At 51.8% G+C, this 9,346-nt stretch overlaps 1 protein-coding gene across 5 annotated transcripts in view; it reads left to right on the forward strand.

Moving 5' to 3' along the window:
* Synpo (synaptopodin) overlaps window positions 1–9,346 on the forward strand; it is a 66,596-nt gene that overhangs the window by 46,660 nt on the left and 10,590 nt on the right. Inside the window, exon 1 of one of the 5 annotated variants that reach the window (XM_008849400.3) lies at window positions 6,715–6,836. The exons of the other annotated variants lie outside the window; for them this stretch is intronic. The gene's annotated coding sequence lies outside the window, so the exon portion shown is untranslated. Of the gene's footprint in view, window positions 1–6,714; window positions 6,837–9,346 lie in introns of those variants that run through there. 5 annotated transcript variants of the gene reach the window in all.

Here is a 9,346-nt window from a genome sequence, read left to right on the forward strand (position 1 = left end):
TGAACACACTCCTCAGGGATTCTGGACCACCTACAAATTTCTGACTGGGTAAGAGAAGGAGAGATCTCACATGGAGTTTCAGACCAGGGAGCGATTGAAGGCCAGGCCTCTAGGTCTTACTCTGGTCTTTTTCTCCTACTCCTCAGCTGCCCTGCGCTCTGCAGAGGAATGAAGCTGGGGTGACTGGCATAAGTGATGATGCCGACAGTGGCTGTGTTGGCCATTATACAGGGCTTAGTTACTGTAGGGGTGAGGAAAGGGAACATTCTCCAGGGCTCGGTGATCTCTGGGGACATTCAAGCATCAGGCAGTAGATTCTAATGCATCCCTGGAAGAGAGAAGCTGTAACTGAGATGTAGAGCCCACAGACACATGAATCTCAAAGCATCCCATTTGGTATTCACCCTTTCCAGCAGCATGAGCTGTCTGGTAACTCTATTGCCTGGAGACTCAGTGGACCGAGAGACCCTCTCACAAGGTATATAACTCATGAGAGTTGCCCATGAGGCCTACTGTATGAGCACAGTGTGCTGCCATGCATCTGCCTGCAGGTGTTCACCTGTGTGTCCTGCCCACTGTTTAGTGTGCACCCTTAGGTGGGCTCTGCTGCATGACATGCATATTGAAGCAGGCAGAGCCTGTGTGTATAGGGAGGATGTGCCGCCATCCTTTGGGGCTGTCCAACATTCAGGAGAAAGGAAGAGATCCCAAAAAGGAAGGCTATTAGAGAAGTCACTTTCCTTGTCTGTGTTGAACTCGAGGTGCTGCCTGCCTCGGGCTTTAGCACAAACTCTGCTTCTGCCAAGCCACTCTTCCTAGGCACACTCATGCTTCACCCCCTCACCTTCCTAATGTCCCCACTCAGAGGCACTGTCAGTGATTGCCATAGTTACCTTTGCAAACCGCTCTTGGTGCATGCCACATCTCCTGTCCCTGCTCACTTTCTCCGTATCATATGCCATCTGATTTATATGTATAATATTTTGCTGCCTTACTAGAATGTACACATTTTGGGCTGTTTCTCTTCATGGCTGTAAACAGTGCCTGACCCGCTGTTTGTGCAATAAGTACTGGTTGAACGCATGAGTCTATGTACCGTCCACACTGATTTTCTTTAAATTGTCTAATTTTGTTTCTGATACTTCCCCTTTATCCTCTACCTAAGCAGTGACATGCCCGAGACCACAGGTTTGGTGTGTGTTTCCCAGTCCACATTTGAAACTTGCACAGCTATTAAGATGTTAATTATCAGAATTTCACCCTAAACTCTTTGCTTCCACTAAGTATGGGAAGGAACCATTCTCGGGCAAGAATTGGTTAGTTGTAATTCTTCTTTTGAGCAGATGGGTAAACTGAGGCCCAGAGATGTTCGAGGATTAGCCCAAAATCACCCAAATGTGACAACAGACACTGGAATCAAATGCCTGACCTCCAGTGGTCTTTTAGAGTTTGAGGGAAATGGGAAGGGCAAGACGGTCTGATGTTGTCTCTCTTCTGGCAGGATTCTTGTTGGGTCCAGGCAGATCTGGAAACTGGTGAATGGCACTGGAAGTATGTGGGGCCAGCTCCCCAGAGCTCTGGTGCCCTCTTGGGTGCACAGCCAACCAGATCTTGGACCAGGAGTCTGCCCTTAGGGCGCCTGGCAGGCCACCTGTTCTTTCTGTTATAGTACATTAACTAGAGGTTGCTGTTGGGGTCCCCTGGGTAGGAGAGATGGGGTGGGATTGGGTTGTACTTGGCATAACATAGGAGGGCTGTTGAAGATAGGCAGACAGGAAGGAGACCACAAGCCCCAGCCTTGTAAAGCTGTACAGAGGCAGCGGAGACTGGAGTTAACCTCCTCAGACATGCACAGTACTTTAAGCCTTAGAGTTATTTCTGCATCTCGTTTGCTCAGCAGTGACTCTGCAAAGCAGATAATCCATTCCTGTTTTGCTAAGGAGGAAGTTGACACTCAGAGGTGAAGTGATTTCCTAAAAGTGGTTGATGGGGTGTCCTGTTGAGCAGTAGCTGGGGAGGTGAATTTAGAAGGGAGGACTGTCTAGGGAGGGGCCAGTTGACTAAACAGGAGTAGAAGGCAGGTGCTAGAAATCTGTAGTCCACTCTTAGCCTAATACCTTGGTGAATTCACAAACCTTTCAGAGCCTCAGTTTCTTCACCTATAAAACGGAGATAAGAATACTTACAGCCAATGAGGATAAAATAAAATATCAAAAGAACAAAAAGATCCAGGTGTGGTGATGCATACCTTTAATCCCAGCACTCAATAGACAAAAGCAGGCAGATCTCTGTGAGACTGAGGTCAGCCTGGTCTGAAGGCTTGGCACATGGATGTGGTGAGCAGGCTGCCACTTGAGGAGTGAGGGCACCTAGCCCCTAACAAATTTTTCCCAGCGCCTCTGGCAGCTGTATGCAAGCCTGTGCCCCAGGTTGGCCTCCCCTCCATCCCCCAGGAGAGGCTACAGCAACAGGCCTGGTCCCAGGAAGGCTGGACAGGCTGGGCTCACACTGTTTACCCTAGTGAGTGGCCCAGGCTCCAGTGTGCTTGAGCAGTCATTATCATTCTTCCTGCGTTTTTTCCCTCCCTGGTTATTTATTTTTCTGCGAGGAAGGAATGTGGGGAATTTACCACAGGGCTGGCCTTCATTTTTTCGGCTGCACAGCAGCCTCTTCTATGCAAAAGAAGCAGCAGAGACAGATGGCAGAGCAGAGGAGGCGGAGGGTCCTGGCTGACTGTGGGACTGAGCAGTGGGTGTTATGTAACCACCCAGAGGCCCAGGGCAGAGCCTGTAGTGCACCTGGCCCCTGGGCACAGGCCTTGCAGCACCCGAGCTTCTGTGAAATTGTGCCTGGCCTACCACATGCAGCCAGGCCTCTGGCAAGCCTGCTGTCATGTCCCTGTCAGAGGTTCCTTCTCTTGCTAGTCTTTGAGCCATGAGGCTGATGAGGCCAGGCTACTGTGAGCCTTCCAGTTCTTCCAGCTGATCCTGTTGTTTGGAATAGCCCTTGATCCCGACTTTCAAGACCTAAGGCAGATGCCCTCCTCTCCGGGAGGCCTGAACTACTTCACCCTGATTTGTTTCTCTCCCAGGCCCTGTGTTCTCCTGCACTTGGTGGACTATTCTTCTCAGTTCTAACACAGCAACTGGAGGTTTCATCTCTCCCTTTCTACCTACAGACTTGTTCCTTCCTCAATCTTCCCCCCAGCCCCTAGGAACCACCCTCAAAATATCCAGTCTAGAATCTAGGTGAATCTGGAATTTGGCTCCAGGGATAAGTGATGGAGCAAGCATGGAGACAAACTGAAGCTTCAAATGTGGGGTGCTGGGCCTCTAGTCTGCCCTACTGAGCCCCCACTGCTGATGATCTGACTGGGCCAGAGTATTTAGAGAAGAGACAGACTCTGACACAGAGCTCAGAGGGTCACATCTTTGTGCCAGACCCTGAGTATGACAGATCTCTGAGTGGCAGGGATCCAGGGGTTACCCAGGCCCTGCCACCCCTGTTAGCACAGATGAGGGAAATCCCTCTTTCCTGCTCTGGCTTACTATCTTCGTGCCTCCTGGGTTATGTGCATGGTCCTCCTGTTCTCCTCCTGGGTTATGTGCATGGTCCTCCTGCACTCCTGGGTTATATGCATGGTCCTCCTGTACTCCTCCTGGGTTATGTGCATGGTCCTCCTGTACTCCTCCTGGGCTATGATGTGTATGGTCCTCCTGTACTCCTCCTGGGCTATGATGTGTATGGTCCTCCTGTACTCCTCCTGGGCTATGATGTGTATGGTCCTCCTGTACTCCTCCTGGGCTATGATGTGTATGGTCCTCCTGTACTCCTCCTGGGCTATGATGTGTATGGTCCTCCTGTACTCCTCCTGGGCTATGATGTGTATGGTCCTCCTGTACTCCTCCTGGGCTATGATGTGTATGGTCCTCCTGTACTCCTCCTGGGCTATGATGTGTATGGTCCTCCTGTACTCCTCCTGGGCTATGATGTGTATGGTCCTCCTGTACTCCTCCTGGGCTATGATGTGTATGGTCCTCCTGTACTCCTCCTGGGCTATGATGTGTATGGTCCTCCTGTACTCCTCCTGGGCTATGATGTGTATGGTCCTCCTGTACTCCTCCTGGGCTATGATGTGTATGGTCCTCCTGTACTCCTCCTGGGCTATGATGTGTATGGTCCTCCTGTACTCCTCCTGGGCTATGATGTGTATGGTCCTCCTGTACTCCTCCTGGGCTATGATGTGTATGGTCCTCCTGTACTCCTCCTGGGCTATGATGTGTATGGTCCTCCTGTACTCCTCCTGGGCTATGATGTGTATGGTCCTCCTGTACTCCTCCTGGGCTATGATGTGTATGGTCCTCCTGTACTCCTCCTGGGCTATGATGTGTATGGTCCTCCTGTACTCCTCCTGGGCTATGATGTGTATGGTCCTCCTGTACTCCTCCTGGGCTATGATGTGTATGGTCCTCCTGTACTCCTCCTGGGCTATGATGTGTATGGTCCTCCTGTACTCCTCCTGGGCTATGATGTGTATGGTCCTCCTGTACTCCTCCTGGGCTATGATGTGTATGGTCCTCCTGTACTCCTCCTGGGTTATGTGTATGGTCCTCCTGTACTCCTCCTGGGTTATGATGTGTATGGTCCTCCTGTACTCCTCCTGGGTTATGTGTATGGTCCTCCTGGGTTATGTGCATGGTCCTCCTGCATTCCTCCTGGGTGATGTGTATGGTCCTCCTGTACTCCCAAATCTTCCAGGGGGCTAGTAGCCTGCAGGCCGTCTCTTCCAGCTCGTTGTTCCCCTAAGCTTGAACTTGCCTGTCTCTGGTTACCATTTCAGGGTTTGTTGTTTTTTCCTTTGTTAAGACAGGGTCTCATGTAGCCCATTAGGCCTTGAACTTGTTATATAGCCAAGGATGACCTTGAACTAATGATTCTCCTGCCTCCACCTCCCAAATACTGAGATTACAGGCATGTACCACTACAGCCAGTTTTATGTAGTGCTGAAAATCAACTACAAGGCCTTAAATTTTTAAAAAATTTATTTATTTTATGTGTACCAGTGTTATGCCTGCATGCATGTAAGTGCACTGTGTCTTGTATTGCCCACAGAAGAGGGCATCAGATCCCCTGAAACTGGACTGTTGTTAGCCACCATGTGGGTCCTGGGATTCAAACCCAGATCTTCTGCAAGAATAGCCAGTGCTCTTAACCACTGAACACTCTCTCCAGCCCCAAATACAAGGCCTTTTACCTTCTAGGCATGTGCTCTACCACTGAGCTCTATCCTCTGCCCTCTGACTACCATTTCAAAGTTTCTGAAACCTACTGATTTCAGACTAGTGATTAGGCCAGTACACCAGGCAAGAGGAATGCTATGGCTGCTGGGTCCTACCAAGACCCCACAGCAAGACCTGGTCTGCTGGCAACCTGAACAGGGCCTTTTGCCTGCAGGAATAGCTGCCAGCCAAGCCCCATCTCAATCTTCCCTCTTCTGGCTGTGCCCTGTCTGATCCCCAACCTTTAACAGCAGGTACAACCAGGAGTTCCAGTAAAGTCAGCCTCCTCCCTTGGTCCAGGGCTTCCTCTCCTGCTGTTCCCCGCCCCTACTGTTCTGAGGTCTCTGGGCCTGGTTGAGCAGAAGACACGGTCTGTGGGAGGACTGAGCAGGGCTTCCCGGAGGAAGTGGCCACTGGGTTGATAGGGGAGATGAAAGTGAGCTATGTGGGAGGAACTCCACCCAAGGAAGCACTCCAAGCTTGGGGGTGTGTTATACTGCCCTGTGTGCATTTGGCTCTGTCCCTTGCCCACTGTGAGAACTGGAGTGCACTAGTCCTCAATGCCTCATTTTCCTCATGTCTGAACCTGCCATCAGCAGCTTTGTGAGTTGCTGAGGATTGGAGGAAGCTGTGAGCCTTTGTTTGCAGAATCTGGAACTTAGCTCGAGTAGTCCTCCTCATTAAGGATGTGGGCAGGGAAGAGTGCAGGAGGTGAGGCAGGAGACCTAGATCCTGATTGCTACCAAACAAAATATTGGGAGGGCTACCCAGGATGTGATCCCCAGGTGTGCCCTCCACTGGCTATGTGGTGACCTGGGACAAGTGTGAGACAGTGTCTTTTTTGAGGTAGAGATGAGGGTGCTGCTGTGATGAAGCGAGACCTGTCAGCCTCTGGCATACGGTGAGTGCTCCCTGAAGAGTGTTTGGTCACCCAAATGGTGTAGATTAAACACTGGTGAGCAGTGAGGGCTTTGGGGAGGAGTGGTCACATTCAAGTTAGGTGAGAGGCTCAGAGACACAGAAAGAATGGGAAGTAAAGGGTTACTGGTGCCGAGGCCTGTGCAGACCCTAGCAGGAGCTCACAGGGCAGAAGTGGAACCAGGAGCCATTAGTCTCCCCAGCCATTGACAAGGACACAGAGAGATGAGTGCTTGCGCAGGCAGTCTTTGCTGTCAGGAGCCTTGAATGCTGGAATGAGGAGGACCCTTCTGGCTCTCCCATGTCTCAGGGAGACAGTGCCTGTTTTGAGCAGGAGAGAAGAGAGTGCATGGAGCTAGGAGGGAGGATGGTGTGGTGGGTTGATTGGCGGGGGAGAGACTGGGGGTGGAGAGACCATTTAAAAGGCGGTTGCAGAATCGGTTTTCCTGATAAAGAGCCTGGCTGAGTCATATGTGGAGGAGAGAAGTCATATCTAGCTCATCCGGGTGCTGTCGAGGTGGGATTTTCCTGTCTTCGTCAGCCAGGCACTTGCCTGCTTTTTCCCAGAGGCTTTGAGAAGCGAGGCTGGAGGCATAGAGCATCCTGGGGAAGCCGGGCTTCAGGGAGGACCTAGCCAGAGTGAGTAAACTGAGCATTCAGAGGGACCTTGGGGGTTTCAGGTATGACTCAGGGCATGCCACATCCCTGTCTAGTTGAGTTTTCCCTCCCAGCACCAGGGGAGATGCATATGGGGACTTCTCGTAGCCTGTTAGTGGCAAGGCTGGAGCTGGGCCTGGGAATCCCTAGTCCTGTGTCCCCCTTGGCCTGCAATCCTTCCCACCCAAATGTGTGTGTCGTGCTATAGGGAGGCCAACAATGACAGTGTTCTCACTGTGCCCCTGGCATTGGGTGAACTCCCCAGGGCTTGTGTCATTTCCCTTGATCGGGGGAGGCAAGGCAGCCAGGCCATTACTCAGCCTCATCTTCCTGCCCCAGCCAAGCCAGAGGTTGTGCAGTGGCTGGGACATTGGGTCCTTCCTGATCCCACCAGGCAGGCAGTTTACCCAGCCTGTTTACCCGTCCTGTTGCCAAGGCTTCCAGGCTGCCGCAACGGGCTGCCTCACACCAGCCACTGTCCCCACCTCTGGCTCCCTTCCCATCTCCTCGCCTGGCCTGGATGCTCCTATGACGGCTGTAGTATGAAGAAGCATTTCCTTGAATTCTCTCTGTCCTGACCTTCTGCTGTGGCCTCCCTTTCACTGCCCCAGTCCCCTCCTTGGAATTCTTGGTCCAGACAGGTCCAGTGATGGGCAGAACAGGAGGCTGCCCACAGAGGGTGAGAGGGACCAGGAGTTGGGGAGAGGGTTTGTTCCAGTCAGAGCAACACTAGAATTGGGGGCGGGGTCTCCTGACTCCTAGCCTTATGATCTTCCTACCCTGCCAGTATGCCTTACACTACCAGAGCACTGGTCCCTGGATCAGAGCATTGATGCTGGGATAAAGAATCCAGAAGCTTTCTTGACCCTCTGAAGCTCTGGACTAGAAGGCAGATTAGTTAAGAGATGAGACTTCCTAGTCAGGCTTTCTGAGTTCTGAATCCCAGCTCTGCCACTTACAAATTGCTTGCCCCTGGGTGGGCATCTCTAAGCTTGGGTATCACCTACAGAATGGGAGAATTAACAGTATCATCTTCGGGGTTTGTCTTGTAGATGAACAAAATAGTGAGCATGGAGCACAGAGTTCTGGGCCTGCCTGTATGAAACCTGTGATCACGGACAGCATCCCCAACCTCCAAAGGCAGTCCCTGCCTTCCTGCTCCTTCTGCACTCAGGACCTGCCTGCCTTACCCAGTCTTCCGAGCCCAGGCAGCTCTTCTCTATGCCTGCCTTCCATCCTTTTACTGAAGGCTTGTCTCCAGGGCTGCTGCCCAGGGCTCTGTACAGAGCTGCAGGGGCCTGGGCTAGTAGAAGGAGCATGATGCACAGGTGCAGACAGAGCTGCTGGTCCCTGTGGCCCTGGACCACCTCCCATTTCCCAAACACTAGGAGGTACAATCTTAGACCAGTTTGCCATCACCAGAAGTGGCACTGCTCTAGTCTAGGGAACTCTGGCTGGGGCTTTCTTCTGTTATCCTGTGACAAGGGACTCTTGGGTGCCTTTGGTTGGTGGTTGTGCCGGGTGACAAAAATCATCAGAGTTGTTGGCTGAGTCTAGTCCAGACCTCCTTCTGAATTCCTTTACCTTGGCTTTGCAGCTGATGTGGGTGCAGGGTTCTCCTGGGAAGGAGGGTTCACTCCCCTCTGGCCCTTTCTGCCTCTCCTCTTGGCATAGAACAGGAGCTTCAGGGCAGCTCCAAGTTCAGTTGAGAGGAGGGTCATCCAGAGCAGGGCAGGCTATGACTGAGGCCTGGCAGACTGGGTCCCAGGCCACCTACTCCTGGTGACCCTTTTTATTCCTGAGCCTCCCAGGCCAGCTTATCCCCAAGGACCCTCACACTGGCATTAGAGGATTTCAGTCAGCAGCAGGTGGGCTAGAACTGAAGCAGGAAAGCAAGGAGAAAAGCAACAACGGGCAGGGAAAGAGGAGCCTGGATGTTCAAACACCAGATCACTTTCTATCAGATGAACTGAGTGCAGGGCTGACCACACTTGGCCTCCTTTTTTTTCTTCTCTTTTCTTTTCTTTTCCCTTTTCTTTCCTTTTTCTTTAGTGTAGAAGATAGACGGAGCCTATTGCAAGGTAAAGTGGAACACTCAAGGGGTGAGAGTGAACAGTGGCCACAGGGACCGTATCACATGCATTTTTGAGAACAGAAGGAAAGCTGGTGTGACAGAGACTCCCAAGACAGGAGGGAGGTGATAGGAGATGTCATGAGGCCTTGGTTTGTTATGTCAGTTCAGACTCAGTTTGAGAGGTGCTGTATTAAGACCCTTCCAGGGGGCAGGTGTGGTGGCACACTCTTAATCTCAGTACTTAGAAGGTAAAGGCAGGTGGATTTCTGTGAGATCAAAGCTAGCCTGGTCTACATAGTGAGTACCAGGCCAGTCAGGCTACAGGGAGACCCTATTAGAGAGAGGAGGGAGAGGGAGCGGGGAAGGGAGAAGTGAAGGGAGAGGGAGAGGGAGAGAGAGAGGGAGATTTTATATATAT

The sequence above is a fragment of the Nannospalax galili genome, unplaced genomic scaffold (genome assembly GCF_000622305.1).
Source record: "Nannospalax galili isolate Female #2095 unplaced genomic scaffold, S.galili_v1.0 scaffold704, whole genome shotgun sequence".
Taxonomy (NCBI): domain Eukaryota; kingdom Metazoa; phylum Chordata; class Mammalia; order Rodentia; family Spalacidae; genus Nannospalax; species Nannospalax galili.